Source organism: Macrobrachium rosenbergii, chromosome 46 (assembly GCF_040412425.1).
Source record: "Macrobrachium rosenbergii isolate ZJJX-2024 chromosome 46, ASM4041242v1, whole genome shotgun sequence".
Classification (NCBI taxonomy): Eukaryota; Metazoa; Arthropoda; class Malacostraca; order Decapoda; family Palaemonidae; genus Macrobrachium; species Macrobrachium rosenbergii.
Window position 1 is genome coordinate 40,305,667 of NC_089786.1, and position 17,500 is coordinate 40,323,166.

Sequence of the window (17,500 nt, forward strand, 5' to 3'; positions counted from 1 at the left end):
TTGTGTACATTTTCGACAGCAAAACCGCTGTAGAAATTTTTGTTTTTATATTTGAACGGTAAACATGAGGCATTTTTAGAAGTTATATAAATGCGGGGAATGACGATATCATTATTTTTTATGAAAGTATTGCAGAAAAAGAGAGAAGAGAGGAGAAGCAGGAGGGGGATTATCAGCATTGCAAATACAGAAAAAGAAATTCCTTTATCTAAGAAAACAAGGATATAAAAAATTATTTATAGTTCATTATAAATTGGAACACTTTCCCATAACACCGCCTCCTCTACTTAGGTCTCAGTTAAATTGTTCCAAAATATTTCCAGTGAGTGAAATAAAAGATTTTAAAAATGAACCACAGTTTTATATAGCATACACATTCTCTCTCTCTCTCTCTCTCTCTCTCTCTCTCTCTCTCTCTCTCTCTCTCGTACACGTTGTCTGGGATTGGGTAATTACCACATAATATCGCACATACCTCTTTCCAAGTGGGACACACGTTGCGCAGGTAATTCCATGAATTTCTGAAGTAAAGACATAAAGGTGAATATCCATTAAGGTTTAGTTATTCTCTTTCTCTTACTGTTTTTCCTTGAACGTTTAAACAGTACATACCAAAGTGAATTTGGAATGACAGGTAGATGCTCATATTTATTCTGTTATATATATATATATATATATATATATATATATATATATATATATATATATATATATATATATATATATATATATATATATATATATATATATATATATATATATATATATATATATATATATATATGGTAGATAGATAGGTATAAAAAGAGATGAAAAGTTTTGAAATGGTTTGGTGAAGTGCAAATGAAAAGTTTTTGAAAGAAGGATTGGTTAATAAAGGGAAACTAAAAACTGATGAACAGAGGGAGCACAAGAGGTAGTAGAAAAGAAGGATCCTGACATGCAAGAAGCGTGACAGCGTGGGCAAGATGGAGGTGCTGAGCCATTAATTATCTTGCACTTTATATCATTGTTTACTTTGATTTCGAACGCTACCTACAGACATTTATTCTCTCTTCAATGAACTTACATCCTTCGTATAAAGTGTCCTAAACCTGGAATACGAAAACAAGGAAAAATTAGTTCAAATACTAGTTTACACAGCCTGCGTAATGGTAATGAATATAGCATAAAATAAGTTATTACTTTTGACGCTAAATTGGTTATGACATTGTATCAAAATAATAATTTTAGTGATGATGAGTGCTATCTCAGGAAGGTTGAAGGGCGTATGCTCCTATAAACTACCGCTGTCTCATATGGCAGGTATGATGTAGAACATAAACACCTATGTTTGATGTATAGACATAAACAAAGGTGATTATCTTCTCTCTGCTTCACTCAATGCTGTTTTCTCCTCTCCCCCCTCACCTTTTATCTCTCTCCTCTCTCTCCCTAATGACGCTACTACTTTCGAATGAAGATGCTTGGTGCCTTTGGCTGTAAAACCAGTTAATTTGAAATAATTTCTTTGCCCAAAAGAGAGAGAGAGAGAGAGAGAGAGAGAGAGAGAGAGAGGTTGAGGTTGGTATTATTCATTCCTTCTTTTTACGTAATAATTAAACATGCAGGTACACAAGACAATACCATAAATAACAGACAGAAATATATTTTTATTTAATTTTCTTTCCCCATTCAGTGAAAAAATTTTTTCCACGTGCAACGGAGGCTAGGTTGCTGATCTTGGTACTTCAAGTTTGTGAGTAGAGAATCTAATTCTATATTGATTTATCGCTATGGACAACTTGCACACCATAGCCCATGGTTCCTTTTGGAACAGGAGTATATAATAAAATGCACAGAGAAAGAATAACAAGGTAGCGATGGATGCTTAAGTATCTATTGATTCATATGTCCTCTGTCTAAATCATAAATATTCAATTAACAACATATTGATACTAGCATTATTTAAATTATTCTTTAATAAATTTTTTTTCCCTACGTTACTCATTTCCTCAATTTTCACATATATATAGAGTGTGCATACTTAATTTTAGTTGTTTTTATCGTTATTGTTTCTCACTTTTTCATCTCATTTTCTCTGCAATTTTTTTTTATTCCAACGAATGTTCTGCTCTTTGGAAGCCAGTTAAAAAGTTGACGCCTTTTCTATTTGTTACATATGAATATGTGGATATTTGGGGTAATAGTGCAGTAATTATTAGTATTAATGATGCATGCAAGCCTTCAGGAAGTGAGATATCAACGAATACACAGATAGAGAAAATAAAAACAAAATAAAACTGTGCACAACATTACACAAGTTATTCCCTTCGCTATAGGATGAATTGCTTTCTTAAGATTAAACCAGCTTGATGAAGAAAGCATTGTGGCACCCGTGTGAAAGGAGAGCTACATCGATAAACTATATTTATCCTTAATTCATTTACCCTCGATGATCTTCTGCCGTCTTGAATCATTTTTCTCGGTCATGGGGGCGGGGGCGGGGGGGGGGGGGTTGAGGTGGTTCAAGCAGAAGATTCGGGAGACATGGCTGATGATTCTTAGCTTCTAGTTTTGTTTTCTGTTTTGGTTTTGAGTCAAATATTCAGCCATGTCATTCACCCAAATCCTTGTGTTTAGTTTATCTTTACTGAGCTTTACAGCCTCTTTAGAATATGATTTGTAATTAACAGAGCATGAGACTATTATCTTCAAGTCTTAAAGAAGAACTGCTCTGATTTCCTGTGAGAGATATGGTAATAATTTTTTTTTTATAGTAATGATGAAGATGCCAATGATGATGACTATGACAATGAATAGGATTATGAAGGTGAATATGGTGATAATGCTGGCGATAATGGAGACGATATATTTATGATGACCATGGTAATGATAAATGTAATCAGGATGGAGACAGCAATAATGAAAAGGATAATGATAATAACAGAATGCATGAAGAAGAGTTCAACATTAACTTAAAGAGAATATATTTTTTTTTACCCAATGATTTTTTTCATCCCATAAGTGGATTATCTATGAATAAACATTGTTTTTTACATCATGCTAATTTGCTTGTTTGTTTTAGTCTCAAATGAGAATCATGAATTGTATGTATTGTATCTTTGCAGGCAACTTAAACGGGTAAATGTGAAGCTCTAAAACACTTGAACTCCTTGTGTCCATTATATCAAAATAAATATTGCTTCTCTTTCGTTCTCATTTTCACTTGTCTCTTTGCTACATTACTTTCAGAATTAACGCGCTCTGCTAATTAACTCAAAGATTTATGGCAACTTGAATACTAAACATTTCAGATGTCTGCAGCGCTTTCCTTTTAGATATTTACTGCGTTCCTTTCGGGACTTATCTTGACACTGATTTTAACGTACTTATTACGTAACACACCTAAACATCACAGCAACAGCATACGTACATACATACATATACTATAAATATTTGACAAGAGCAGGAAGTAGGAAAAGAAAACAAAAGTCTGTCAAGTCGTTCATGGCTTAATGTTTATGAAATTATATACATATATATATATATATATATATATATATATATATATATATATATATATATATATATATATATATATATATATATATATATATATATGTATATATACCTAATAGGTCCGCCTTTATGTAGAATGACCTCCTTCAGCCGATTTTAGACCGATTGAAACCATATTTTTATTTTGAAGGAAGACTGAACGGATCTCACCCCAGGATTTAATTCGTTCTCCAACTTTGGGATGGTCGAGATGTCTGTCTAAACAAAAGAAAACCGGCATTTTAGTATTTGAATATCAACGTAGAAAAATCTTCCGGTTCTTCAGGAAGTTTGATCCCTGAAGAACGGGACGATTACAAACCTTTTAATCTAATTATGCCTCCTAATCTTAAATATTAAAGAATCACTTGTGCACATGGTACTTAGCCAACTGTAGTAGTTCTAAGAAAAGACAAAACTCCTTAGTAAATAAAAAAAATATTTTTGTGTCAAACAACGGGCAATTTCCATATTTCTGTGTTTGTGCGCATTCAGTTTAGATCGAATCCAGAACAAGAAATTTTATACATCAGGTGGTAGAAATATCAAAAAGATCGAACTGTTAGATTCATAATTATGAATATGAGGCAACGGAAAATAAGCTGATGAAAATTGCAATTCCAGAAGTGGCAAATTTAGTTGCAGAAACACACGCTGGAATTCTTAAAAATAAATAAATAAATAAATAAGAAATAATGTCGGGAGAGGATAAAGGAGGCCACGTTTCATGTCGGAGCAAGTAATGAGACTCGCGTGAGAAAGAAACTCATCAGAGTAATGGAAAAGAAGTCTTTCGGTTCCGTTATGCTTCGTTTTTAGGCGTTCGTCAAGGTTCTCATTTTCTCTGAAGGAAATTCCGATTTTACAAGGTTTTCAGGGGAAAAAAAAAGTAGAAAAAATACGGGGTAAATATATCCACACTGTTGTTTCCTAGCAAATAAACTGTCAGCTCACGTTTGAAATGAGAGAAAAGGATAAGGGAGAAATCCATGTTACAACCCAACATAAGGAAGGCTAAGCTTGTGAAATGCGGTTATTGTCTGGAATAGAAAATGAGGTGGTGAGAGCAAGCGAGTCTTTGTGTACTTGCTGCAACAGTGCGAATGGCCTCACTTTAGTATATATATGGAAACTGAGATTAAGTTCTTTTCCACATAAATGAACAAAGAGTGGGTCAATGAATATTCCATAATAAATAATATTAGTGTAAAGATGTCCAACAGATATTTCTCAATTAAGCCTGTTATCTGCAAAGTGGTAGAGATTTCAAAAATATCACCTGTTTACCCCTGATAAGTAGTCAAAGGATAGGAGAATGTGTCTCAGATTTTCATCATATCATACAGTATATAAACCCCCAAAGTGAGGAGAAATTATGCATGTCAATTGTCTCTACAACATTTCATTAGTACTCAGTTTTAAGACGATTCTATAAATGGCTTAAACACAGTGACTGAAGTGTATACTAAACATATTCATCCATGCTGTTGCAAATTTGCATGTGACATACATTTTAGGCTAATTTGTTTATTTAATATTTTAAATATTTATGCAACCGTTAAATAGAATTAATTCAAAGGCGTTAATTACAAAGCAGCTTCCACAGATCGCAGTGCTGAATTGTGAGAAAGAAAGAGCATACAAGAATAAATGAGAAAAGAAGAAAAACTAATATAATACTATATATATATATATATATATATATATATATATATATATATATATATATATATAAATATATATATATATATAAATATATATACACACACACACACACACATATATATATATATATATATATATATATATATATATATATATATATATATATATAGTAATGCATATATATATAAGTCAGTAATACGCTGCAAGACATAGGTTGCGTTAGACGATACAAATCTTATTTCCTGTTTTAGATCTATGCACTGACCAATAGTGTGTAATACTTAGGATTCTGGGTTTTCTCCGTCGAGAAAGTGCGAGAGAGGGTGAATGGCAATGAAAACGCATTGAGAGAAAAAGGTTAGAATTACCTGGAGGTATTACACCTCCTGTTAATTAGAGCCAGAACGCCACGTGAGCGCAGTTAGTTGCATATTTCAAGGTGTCAGAATGTGGGAGAGATTGTTATTGATTTCATGAAGCAAGAAAGTGGCTGTATTTGGGAAACAGAAGGGTTCACAAAGTCCTCTTAATGCAACAAAGGCAACACATGGTTCTGAGCAGCACAAAGGGAGAAAATGCATACAAAAGGGTTTTGACCTTGTACTGTAGAAGTATACATATATAATTACTGAAGTATAAACTTACAGGTCCAACGTACTCTGTACAGGGCATTCTAATCGTTATTATTATATAAAAAGAATGACGAGGTAGGAATAATTAAATCAGGGTAAACAAAGAACATTTGCGATCGTTCAACGAAGAAAAAAAGGGAAAGAAGCACAAAATAAAAATTACTAGAATAATGAAGCTAATAAAAACCATTTCAGTATTACAGTAACATGGCAATTGGTTTAGCAACAACAGCAGGGGCAATAATAAGGTATCTGGAGAGAGAGAGAGAGAGAGAGAGAGAGAGAGAGAGAGAGACAGACTGTTAAAGACAGTTTCATGAAAAGCCAAAATTCGTAATCACGTTTAACGAATCAGGACAAAACGTTTCTCTTTTTAATTTCTTTGGTAAATATAGATATTAGATTCATAGCGATGACGTTTACAAAGATTATATATTTATGAGGAAAGTATTTAATTTCCTTTCGCTTTAATTTAAGCCATAATAGGCATCTATTACTTTTATCACAACCAGTTCTTTTTCATATTATCTTAAAATGCTGGCGGTTCGAAAAATCTACTAATGCGGAAGGTAGAGTGGAAAATTTTTTACTTATTAATAAATTTATTTACTGCAATATGGAGTTGCATATATTTCGATATACTGATAAATCTGAAATAGTTCATTAGATATTTAGTTTGAGGTTAATAAGAGCTTACCTATATTAATTTATAATTATTTTTTTCTTCTATTTCCTGACCATGACTTTCTCACTTCTCACACAAGTATGAAAGTTCATATAAACTCAATTACAGCGGCAATAATAATAATGATAAGGAAATGTGAAAATGTTCACAGGAAACTACAAGTAACAAACGTTAAACAAACAAAATAATCAATGTATAAAGTCCTCAAAAAAGGCATCGTCTTATACAAAAATGGGAATATAAAGCACGTTAAAGTCTAAAAAGAGCGCATATAAACATTTACAAGCAGGTCTAAATACCAGAGCAAACATCCTCACTACATCATGCAGAGAGAGTTCGCGTTACGATCTGCCATTTTACATCCTCACTTTTTAATGAGCAGCTAAAGCCACGAATCTTAATGAAACGAGTCGCAGAAAATTCACCGCTAACAATTCACTGCCGAACATATTCACCGTCAAACAAACAATTGCCGAGCAATTAACGGTCAAAAAACGGAAAAAAGTGTAAAATATGTGAGTTTGTGTATGCGTGCGTGTGTGTACATTTATTTTCGGTTATTTATTTACTTCATTTACTTCCAAAAAATATAAATATAAGGGATTAGTAAAATCAAAGTATATTTGCTAAAATTCAGTTTACGCATTTCTAAAAATTATATTTGCAAAAAGTAACTAGTAAGAAATGTTATGAGGTACTCCGCGCAAATATCAGTATTATTATTATTGTTATTCAGAAGATGAAACCTACATATGGAAGAAGCCCACAGGGGCCACTGACTTTAAATTCAAGCTTCCAAAGAATATGATGTTCATTAGGAAGAAGTAAGAGCAGGTAAAGGGAAATACAAAAGGAAGAGATCCCACTTTTAAAAAAAAAAATAACTTGGTAAATAGATAAAAATGTATTTAAATACAAGGAGAATAGTAATAGGGTAGTAATGCATTGCATCTTTGCTTAAACTTCTGAAATTCAATTGCACGACATCTTCAGGGAGAAGTCTGTTCCACAGTCGAATAGTATGAGGAATAGAGGACCTCTGGAACTGAGAAGTTCGATAGCGAGGCATATTTACTGCATATTGGCGCTGCTGTTCAGCAAATCTGGTTGCTCTCTGCAGGTAAAGGGGGTCAGGGATCAATTGTGGATGTAAAAGATCTTTGTTGTAATACAACTTATAAACTAGTGACAAACAACAGACCATCCATCGATGGTCCAAGTCATAACTGCTACTGCTAGGAATCAGAAACCTACCACCGCGAACCACTCTATCTAAAAGAGATAAATCTCTGGCAGAAGCAGACATCAACACCGGAGAACAATGTTCCAGTAAAGGAAGCACAAATGACCTAAAACAGGTTGCACTGATTCTGAACAATATCTAACTTTCGTAAGGCATTTTTAAACTTTCATTAGAAGTTTCTCAAAGTAAGATGTGAGTCAAAAGTTGCACCTAGAATAGTTGAAGCTTCAGACTCATTCAGCAAAGTTCCATCCACATGAAGGGGAGGATGGGGTGGGAAATCTGTATGAGATCTATTGATCAACAGTGTTTTGGTTTACTGGGTTCAGCCTCATACCCTACTGACTACACCATTCACTGATCTAGCCCATGTTCCGATTGAGGCTGAAGTCCCATAATTTCTCATAAGTGGTGACTTTACAGCACCCATAAGTGTTGTATCATTGGCATACTGAACAATCTTGTTTTCCTGGCCAACAACCTTATCACTTGTATACACTAGAAATTACAGTGGACCAAGAACAGTAACCTGTAGAACTCCAGATACAATAGATCTTGGTTCTCTAAAGATCCTGTCCACAGCAACTCGCTGCTACCTTCTTGTAAGGATATCTTAAAGTAATCCTAAAACATATCCACCCACTCAGAGATTTTGAAGTTTATAAATAAGTGCCTTGTGATTTATTAAATCGAATGCAACACTAAAATCTTTTTGAATTACTCTGCAAACAAAACCCTTATCAAGGTTCACTTGCAAATAGCATTTCAAGTCTCAAACCACATCGCAGGTACCTAAATTCTTCCTATATCCATATTGATTAACAGCTAACAATCCTTTAGATTCCACATACTTATATAGTGGCTAAAAAATAAGTTTTTCAGCAACTTTGGAGAGCACAGGAGAATAGAGGTTGGCCTGTAGTCACTACTGTCTGTAAGATATGCCACTCTTTGGAACAGTATATTGATAGAATATACTAATCTTGGGAAACAACACTATAGAAACTTGAGAAAAAAAAAAAAAAAGGGATCTTCTTCACCTCAGCTATCAAGATTATCCAGAATTTCATAACATCTCTGGAGCTAAATGCAAATTTTGTAAGAATAAGTTCACGACAACAGTATCAGGAATAGGGACAACCTCAGCTGATTGCTCAGCTTCAAAAGCTCGATGCAGTTCAGCCTTTTCCCTAGGACCTGTAACCAATGTACCATCATCTGTCAGTAATGATGGAGTGGAAGATGAGCCTGACCCAAAGATAGATGATGCCAATTTGGTCCACCACTGATGAGGCTGAGTAATTCCTCAAGTTTCCTCTTCAAGAAATTATTGCAATTTCTCTCAGCAATGGTAAGTTCTTCTACATGCAGTGCGAAGCGAGACTCACCAAAAATGATGTAATTTTCATTTTGAATGATTTTGTCTCCATGTGTTGAATTTGGCTGTTTTTCATTGGTAGGCTCGTCGACATGTATCAACAAACCATGGCTAGTCATTTGTCCTAAATTTTATTACCTTTCTAGGGACAGAGCTTATTAAAGCATCCATTAGCATTTCATTTAACTTCTTCTTGTGATCAGGATCTCACATAGCATCTGAAATATTAAGTTCCTGACAAGTTTAAACAATGCGATCCCAGCTGGCTCTGGGTTTTAGCTGGACTGTTTTTCCAATCGAGGCATTAGGGATATACTGATTGGCAGATATGTTCATCTCAATGGTGAAATGATCAGAAGTGCCTATATATTCACAGACAATGGCTGGAACGTCTGTGTAAATGAGGTCTAATCTATTACCAGAAATATGAGTGGGTTCCTCGATTTGCTGGACAAAATCGGAGGATCCACAGAACTCAAGTGCAGACCGGCCAGTTGATCTTTGCATTACTGTGTCCACAAATAACGAATGAAGCCTTTGAGTTCTGTGACTAAGCCATACTAATCCTTTCGAAAATACAGTCATATATAGAATCGTCGATATTTGGATTGTGGTAAACAGCAAATATTTAAACATTGTAGAACTTAATAAAGATTAAAAAAAGAGCTCCGTGGCAACTACAATCCAAATTTTTCTGATGATAAATAGGTTGTCTAGACTTAGCGTACACAACCATACTTTGCGCATGTGGGATATTACGACGATAAATAAAGTTAAGGCCATCAAACCCCGGGATTAAAAACTCAACCTTTGACTAGTTACTGCTTACAAGAGTCTCAGATAAAAACATCAAATCGTAGTTACAGGCACACCTCTGGAGACCAAAAACGTTTGACCTTAAGCCCAAAATATCTGAGTAAAATACTTAACAATTTTTCTTACTGTAATGAGTAACAGGCCCAGGGTTCAACTCAATGTCTCCCTGGAAAGAATTAATAATTAACAACATAAAATTAGCATCAAAATGTATAAATAGACTCATAACAGCTGTAACATTGAAAAAACCAACAGAACAATAAACAATACCATCAACAACAACAGTATTTACATTATGTACAAAATTTCTGCTGAAAATATGAATAAACATGTCCATATGTCATCGAAAAAAAGCGACAGGAGCAACAGGTCGACAAGCTGGGGCTGGCACACATTGTAATGTAAATGAAATCCGCCAGGTTTGCCACAAAAACTAGGGGAGGACAGTCAGGATGGATTTAGAAATAAAACGCTCAGTAGGAAATGATTAGTTAAAGACGAAGGCACTTTCCCGATAATCCACCAAGCACCTTTCGCTTTCTTATCAGCCTGTCCTACACACTTTTCGAAAATACAGGAAAGTGAACGAAACAGAAAATAAATACATGATTGTACCCTTAGGCAAGGGAACTCAAATCCAAGACCATGGAAGGCCACGGTACAATGGCTATGGCACAGTCCAAGGTTGGAGAACAAGATTTGAATTCAGAGTAACCTTCTCTTACAAGATTGCCTACCAAGGCTATGGGGTCCCTTCTTCCCACTGGTTTTATTTAGGAGTTCCCTCCTAGAAGAGTTGTCTGCCAAGGCTAAAGTCTCTTCTACACTATTGTTTGGCTCATATTATTGAAAGAACAAGTCTCTGAATCCGATGGGCATAGTCACGAATTTTTACTTTTTAGCAGGTTTTTAGACCACCTAATACTGCTCATTTGTAACTTCATTCAGTATTTATATTTTTTATCTTTTTAATGCAATTAACAAATTTCCAAATATTGGGATGGCACGCAGTCATCTGTTTTTCGAATGCTCGGCGCCACCTTTCGACATAATTGTTTGTTTTGGGAAAGTCATGTAACACTAAGGCGTAAATATTAGTAATTTAACGCTGAAACTGGAGAACTCGATGACTTTGTCTTCTAGCTGGACGTCCGATCCTTTGATCCGCTTTACTAGTAAAAATTTTATAGCAGGTAGTATGCGCACACTTAATGGAAATCTACCTCAGATTAACTTTGTAATTGAATCAGACTCATGATGTATTAGGAACAATGGAAAAAGCGCCCCCGTCGCCTAATTTGGGGAAGTATTTCTTTACAAGCTTTTGCTGTTCCTTTTTCATTATCGGTAATGGGAATGTTGACATATGAGAATTCCTTTGTGTTTAAGTTTAGTGGAGGGTTTTTTTAGGTTTAGTAGGGGTGTGTGTTCAGGTTTAGTGGGGATGTGTTTAGGTTTAGCAGGGGGTATGTTTAGTGAAGGTGTGCTTAGGTTTAGATGGGGTGTGTGCTTAGGTTGAATAGTGGTGTTTCAGTTAATCGGGTGTGTGTTTAGGTTTAGCGGGAGTTAATGGGACAGTCACCACAATAATATCTGGATAAAATGGGCAGTTACCACAGTAATACCTGGATAAAAGGGACTGAGCAATAATACCAGGACAAAGGGGACAGTCAGTACAGTAATATATGTGGGACAGTCACCACAGTAATGTCTGGATAAAATGGACAGTCACTTTAGTGCTGCATAGATAAAAGGGTCAGTCACTACAGTAAAACTTGGATAAAATAGACATACAGTACGGTAAGACCTGGATATATGAAACAGTCAGCTGGAATACCACCTGGACAAAAGGGTTAGTCAGCACAGTAATACATGGATGAATGAGACAGCCACCACAGAAATACCTGGATAAATGGGACAGTCACCATAGCAATATCTGAATAAAATGGACAGTTAGCACAGTAATACCTGGATAAAAAGGACAGTCAGGGCAGTAAAACTGGATGAAAGGGACAGACAGAACAGTAATGTCTGGATAAATGGGAAAGTCGCCGCAGTAATACCTAGGGGACAGTCACCACAGTAATGTGTGGATAAAATGGACAGTCACCACAGTAATATTTGGATAAAAGGGACAGTCAGTACAGTAATAAGTGGATAAAACGGACAGTCACAACAGTGATATCTAGATAAATGGGACAGTCACCACTGTAATACTTGGATAAAGGACAAAACCACAACAGTAATGTCTGGATAAAAGGGACAGTCAGCACAGTAATACCTGGGTAAAAGGGAAAGTCAGCACAGTAATATACAGATAAATGGCACAGTCAGAACAGTAATACATGGGTAAATGGGACAGTCAGCAAAGTAGTATTTGAATAAAAGGGACAGATAGTACAGTAGTTTCTGGATAAAACGGTCAGTCACCACAGTATTTCCTGGATAAATGGGACAGTCAGCACTGTAATCTTTGGATAAAATGGAAAGTCAGTACAGTAGTTCCTGGGTAAAAGGAACAGTCAGTACATGTAGTTGCAGGAAAATTTTTCTAAATTTTTCAGAGCTTTCCCCGTCAGTACCGGGTTGGTCAGCTAGTATACACACATATATATATATATATATATATATATATATATATATATATATATATATATATATATATATATATATATGTGTGTGTGTGTGTGAGTGTGTGTGTGTGTGTGTACACATACTACAAAAACCAAAGGCATGCATACTTGCGACTTTGGTGTAAACTGTTACTGAAAAATATGGGAAGATATATACTATTATTGCTGACAATTTTCCAATGAGTGTTTGCTTTACTCTGGAAGACGGAGGTTGAAAGAAAGTGTAAACAAGAATATTTTCCAAGGAATTTTTGAGAGATATAAACAGGTATTCTGTTCTGGAACGCACAAAACAGTGTTTGGTAAATGGCGGTGAGTCGAAAAATATGTAATTGCTTGTACGCCAAAAGGGTAAGAAGAATCGTGGGAAGAAGGATATCTATAAAAGCCGGAAATGGTGGTACTGGAAAAGAATAACTAATTAGTTTAACAAGAAACGTTCAAAGAAAAAAGCTACGGAATAGAAGAAAAATTATTTGAGAAATATTCGGAAGCAAAATATGTATTGCCGCCGAGAGATGTGATAAAAGATAGGCTGTTAAGTGAAGAAATCGAAAGGTAAGGATAAAGGGACTAATGAAGTTTTTTTTATCATAGGAAATATAAAAAAAAGCAAATGGAAATAGTCTGAAAAGAAAAAGGATGAGTGAAGAAGAATTAAAAAAAAAAGAATTGGAATGGGTATGAGATAAGACATTCATGAAGAGATAGAATAAATGTTGTTATTAAAAAATGTACACATGAAGAGATACAGAAATACATTAGTGAGAAACTTTTTTTAGAGAGAAAGCAAGATAAAGATTAAACAAACATATTCACAACAATAATGAATAAGTTTTCTTGTAGATGACTAACCTATCATTTACTCACCAAACCCATCTGAAGACCGATTGCTTACTTTTCTAAGCTTATAAATAATGTTGAATTTGATCTATAATTAAGAAACAGTATTCGTCTCTTATCTCTCTCTCCGACATTATTTCACCTATAATCCCTCAACATTGACACTCATGAATGTTTGCATATTTATTTATTTCCTTTTAATATTGAGTTCGGAATAATGCATTTTAAAATCACCTCATGACTCAACTTATATTAGTGAAGTACACGTTCATATTATGAAACTTTTCATTAGTCTGAACATACTTTAAACAGTACTAAGTAAATAGAATGTACTATTTGCTCATGTGAATAGACAGCCACGCCTAAAATCGAGTGCTCTAGCTTTTGATGATGAAATTACGATTAAGAAGGTGAGCAGACATAACGAATGCTTATATGCATTTTCGCCTCTAGATTTATTTAGAGGAAGTAATCAGTACTTACAAATCCATCCTTACTGAATACTTCTTACTCATACAAATATATGTGTATATATAATTATATTTATATAATTATATATATATATATGTGTGTGTGTGTGTATGTATGTATATATGTATATATATATATATATATATATATATATATATATATATATATATATAATGTGTGTGTAATGTATGTATGTATATACATACACACACATGTATATCGTTACATGCGTCAAGCCTCGACTATCTAGTGAACGCCTGTAATGATATTATTATAGCTGATGAACGGAAAACTTATCAATTAAAAAAAATACGAAGGCAACTCCAAAAAACAAACTTTTTTTCTTTTAGTTGTTAGTTATAGTGCAAATTAACAATGATTTTACTTGTATCCAATCTGATAATGGGAAAAGAAAAGCAAGAAATTGCACACCCTCTTAGTATAGGCCTATATCTATGAAAGCTATTCTAGCGTGGGAATTGAGGGTGCAGTATCACCATTTGCGAGCAGTGCTAAACTTATCATTTAATTGAAACTGCAATAAGTAAAAGGAATCTATTTAATGGTCAATCTGAGATCTATATTCACAGCTTTTAATGTTTATATCCTGAAATCCTTCTCCAGTTGCAATAAAAAGAGAAAAGCGGCAAAGCGTTGCCTCATGCCCGATCCCTCCTGGCAGTGGTGATTTAAAAGCTGCTTCTTACGATTTATACGGCTCATCTATAACCTAGGCCTACAACTACCTTGACCACACCTAAACCCTTTCTGTTACATAATAAGTGATAAATTGAAAGGCTTTGGCCGAAGTCTGGTTTCAAAGCGAACTGGTACTTTATCAGAAAGCATAATCTTTGAAAATAGGAATTTCATTTTACATAGATGAAACATATTTACGATTGTCCATTTGAAAGCCTTCTAAATCAGTATTTTATTTGCAATATAATTTTATTTTTCATCCAGTTAGTTTATAGTAGCCACAAATGAAATAATGGAACAGTTATATGTTATATATATATATATATATATATATATATAGTATATATATATATATATATATATATATATATATATATATATATATATATTTATATATATATATATATATATATATATATATATATATATATATATATATATATATATATATATAAGGATATATATTACTAAAAGGACTCATTCAAACTGGATGGTATCTTACGGATACTTGATGATAATGTGGACTGTTTGTCCAAGAAAGCTTGTAACTCTTTTTGAATAAAAACTCCATTAGATGCCATCCAGTTTGAATGAGGTCCTTTAGTAATTCTACTAATGCACAGAACAATTGTATGTGATAAAGTTAATAAATATATATAGTATATATATATATATATATATATATATATATATATATATATATATATATATATATATATATATATATATATATATATATATGTACGTGTGTGTGTGTGTAGTAAATAATTTGTCACTGCAATGATTTTCGTTAGATAGGTGCACGTTACATGTCATTTGTTATATTCTTTATCTAACCTTGCAGATTAAAAAAAAAGATAAAATTAAATAAATCACCCAGAGACGTACACTCTCTGATTCAGCGAGCCCCTCTCTCTCTATCTCTCTCTCTCTTCAAAAAAACTTGAATTCAATTGGGCTCAAAATTAATTTCCTTCTCCTTGGAGTGTTAGGACTGTATTTTAGATGACCAAAAGTAGTTTCTTCTACTTTCTGGAACATAAATCCAGTGAATTGGTCGCATTCTTCATTACAGGTAACAGCGACCAGACTTGAAATATCAAATTATATTCGAAACCGTACACAGTGATGATCGGGAGTTTAGTAGATGATCAGCTCGTTGGAATAGACTTACAGACCGCATTTGTTATTTTATGAATTTTGTTTAATATCATTATGATTTTTATCATATAAATAAGTATTAATTTTTCTGTTATAGAACTTTTAATTGAACATTATTTTTTACTGAAACCAATTTAATAATGTATATTTGTGTTTTTGTAAAGTAAAAATAACGCATGTAGTGTTGTAAATGAATGACGAACGGCAATCAATTCTTGATTAGTAATATACTGTGCATTATTTTTGAGCCATTGTATACATGAAATTCTATTGAAGTGGAAACCTGGGATTGTTGTTATCATAGTACTGTAATTCGATGTAATTTGCGTCATTTTACTCTCCTGATCTGCAGTAGAAAATTTCTTAAAGGGGTTATGATTTACTTACGAAAAATGATCGGCATTTGAACATTAATAATTTACCTTTCATAAAATAGCTATAAAGAATATGAATATCACCTTCACTAGAGGTGTCATTCCCTTTCCCTTCATCCCGATCAGTGATCGTCCTAAAATTTCGGTCTCGTTCATTATCAGTTATTGCCTCCTCTCCTTAGCAATAAATGAAATTTTACAAAGAAAATATTTAATGAATTCCACTGAGGGAATTCTGATCTTCCCACAATTATATTCAATCTAATTTTAGATATTTCGGAGGCTTTCGGCAGAACTACCATTTCCTACATTTATGATATTCTGGAAAATGACTGAGAACTGTTCTTAGCCAAACGTTCTACAGCTCAACCAAAGGTGTAATAAAAACGATAATAAAACACTACATTTAATTTTTTTTTTTTTTTGGTACACTGGAGTGCAATACAGTTATAATTATTTCCTCGTGATTATACTGGGAGCGGGCGAGTGGTTGAAAAGGGAATTAGCTGAGCAACCATACAACCGGCAGGTGTTTTATCAATTAAAGTTTCTCAGCTAATATACAATAATTCAATTGTTCTAAAAAATACTTGTATCTCCTTTTTTAGAATGCCTTGCTCACAAGTGACACTAAATGGCTGCATATGATTTCGTTTAAATAAATATGCAACCTCACATGTTGCGTATTTTTATCTCTTCTTTGAAATGGGGCCATAGTATGTTTCATAAGCTTAAGTTAAATCTGTCACATGTATTAAAATTGTTCGAAAATTTCGAAAAACAAAGAAGAAAAAATTTTTGATGCATTAAAAAAAAGTATGAAACTTATAGCCTTTTTTTTTTTTTTCGAAAATTTTCTTGAAAGTGGGCGGTAGCTAGACGATGATTAGTTGAATGTAACATGTCCGAATGACATTATACAGTATTTCCTATAAGCTCTTAGCTGATGATTTAAATTTCTCCCTCAAATATATGTTATGTCTGTAAATAATACTATTTAGTGGAGAGACTATGAAAAAAATATGTTTAAAACGCCAAAATTAATTACCGCGATAGCCGAAGTCAACACTTTGATATGTGTTTCGGATACAGTTTTTCATGCAAACCTTTTTATGCATTTTTCATACATCAGATTGGAACAAATAGCGTAAAATATTATAAGAAACATGTAACTATCAACATTTTCTAAAGACTGGTTTGGAAATGAAATGCGGAACTGTTAGAAATTACTATTGGCGGAAACTCTATAGAGGTAAAACGAAGGCCAACTTTATCTTATGTCAGAAGAACAGTAGTTCATGGGCTTGAGCCTTTCAAACCGCAGTAAGCACTCGATAGTAGTGTTACTTTACTTTGGTTG